The 2316-nt window shown below is 51.3% G+C and overlaps 1 pseudogene; it reads right to left on the bottom strand.

The window, feature by feature from the left end:
• Positions 1-326: 326 nt before the first annotated feature.
• Positions 327-2233, bottom strand: LOC103611387 (annotated as a pseudogene).
• Positions 2234-2316: the final 83 nt, after the last annotated feature.

The raw sequence follows: 2316 nt of genomic DNA, 5'->3' as shown, positions 1-2316 counted from the left end.
ACTTTTCTGCTTTTCTTTCTCCTTTTCTTATTGCTTTCTGTCTTTTTTCTTTCTTTTTTTCTTACTTATTTTATCTTTTTTCTTTCTTTTTTCTTTCTTTGTTTTTAATGTGTTTTCTTTCTTTTTTTCTCTATTGTTCTTTCATGTTGCTTTCTTTTTCTTTCTTCTTGTTTCACGTAATTGAGTCTTTCTTCATTTCTTAAACCTTTGCTTTTCCTTTTTTTGTATTCTGTTGCTTTCTTTCTTTGTTTCTTTTTTTGCTTTCTTTCTTTTTCCCCCCTTTCCCCCCTTTTTTTGTTAGTTTCATGTTATTGAGTCTTTCTTTCTTCATTTTTTCAGACTTCTTTTGTTTTTGTTTTTGTTTTTTTTCTTGTTTTCGTCTTTCTTTTTTTGCTGTCTGGTGGCAGCTTTGGGGGTCTGGGGGAGAGGTCAAAACTGCCCTAAAACCCTCTCCCAGCCCCACAGCCACTACCAGACCCCTCAAACCACCCCACAGCTCCCAGCCAGGACTCCCCCAACCACTCCCAGCAATAGAAATGGCCCCAAAAGCCACAAAATCCCCTTTCCATCTACCCCAACACACACCCAAATTCTCTCCAAGCCACACACCCCTGCCAGCACCCCAAAACTCTCCCCCAACCACTCCCTGCAATAGAAATGGCCTCAAAAGCCACAAAATCCTCTTTCCATCTCGCCCAACACCCACCCAAATTTTCTCCAAGCCACAGAGCCCTGCCAACACCCCAAAACTCCCTCACAGACTGCCCCAAAAGCCCCCCAAACCCCGTCCCAGCACCATAAGTGGCTCCAAGGGCCACAAAAGCCCGTCCCAGTGCCCCAAGGCACCCCCAGACCCTCTCCCACCCCCCATGGCACCGACCAGGACAGGCTGGGGGACAGGAACATCCACAGCCAGGAGCAGCTTGGGCACTTCAGCAGCGATTTGGGCACTTTGGAGGTCACACCCCAGATGGGCAGACGCAGGGCAGGGACTGGGACAGACAACCAGAATTCCTGGAGAACAGATGGGCTCAGGTGGACACGTTCTGCCAGCACAAGTACGAGATTGTGGCCCCAATCTGGCTGGCTTTGCAGCCCCACAACACCCAAATCCTCCCGAATACTCCCCTGAACCACAAATTCATCCCCAAATTCTGGGAAAATGGTGCCGCTTTAGATCTCATTGTTTAATTTCTTTGTTTTTATCCCAATTTTCATTGTTTTGACAAGATAAACATGGAAATTACTTAGGTAGGAAAAGACCTCCAAGATCATCCAGGGTGGCTTGATGCCACCAGAAGAAACATTTGGACAGAGTAGATGAAATTTTTTAGGGTGTAAAGGTAAAAAATCAGCTCTTCCCAATGAATTTCCAATGTTGATCTGAGTCCCGATGGATGTTCCTGCCCCTGCGTTCACCCAGGTGCCTACAGGGATCCAGGAGAACGTGGACAGCACCAGCCAGGGGTCTTCCCAACATGGATCACAGGGAATGTGGGTCACCAGGGCTCTGCCAAACGTGGGTCCTCTGATGGGAGATGGAGTTGGAGCAGAGAACAAAGCTCTTCCCGCAGTCAGGGCACTCGCAGGGCTTCCCTTAGTGTTGCCTCCGTTGGTGTTGGGTCAAGTAAGAGCTGTCTGAGAAGCTCTTCCCACACTGGGGACACTCGTAGGGCCTCTCCCCGGTGTGGATGCGCTGGTGCTTGACGAGGGTGGAGTTGCACTTGAAGCCCTTCCTGCAGTCAGGACAGCAGAAGGGCCTCTCATCCGTGTGAATCTGCTGGTGCCGGAGGACAGTGGAGCTGCTATGAAACCTCTTCCCACACTCGGAACACTCTTAGGGCCTCTCCCCGGTGTGGATGCGCCGGTGGATACGTAGGCTGGAGCTCTGTGAGAAGCTCTTCCCACACTGGGGACACTCGTAGGGCCTCTCCCCGGTGTGGATCCTATGGTGGTCCATCAGGCTGTGGCTCCGGCTGAAGCTCTTCCCACATTCCCCACATTCATAGGGCTTCTCCCCAGTGTGGATCCTCTGGTGGTCGATCAGGTGGGCGCTGTACCTGAAGCTCTTCCCACATTCCCCACACTTGTAGGGCTTCTCCCCACTGTGAAGCTGCTCATGAACCACCAGCTCTGACCTCTGGCTGCATCTCCAACCACCTACCTGGCACAGGGTGGGTCTTTCCTCCTTGGAGCTCCCTGGGCTGCGTTTGCAGCCCCTCCTCCTGCGGGATCACCGGGGCTTTTCCTCCCCGTTGGATTCCTGTGCCGTGGAGCCGCTCAAAACGGCCTCTTCCACCACGTTCTGCCACACGG

The sequence above is a fragment of the Corvus brachyrhynchos genome, unplaced genomic scaffold, assembly GCF_000691975.1.
Source record: "Corvus brachyrhynchos isolate BGI_N302 unplaced genomic scaffold, ASM69197v1 scaffold461, whole genome shotgun sequence".
Taxonomy (NCBI): Eukaryota; Metazoa; Chordata; class Aves; order Passeriformes; family Corvidae; genus Corvus; species Corvus brachyrhynchos.
Note: the sequence above shows the minus strand (reverse complement) of the source record. Positions and strands in the feature narration are given on the sequence as shown.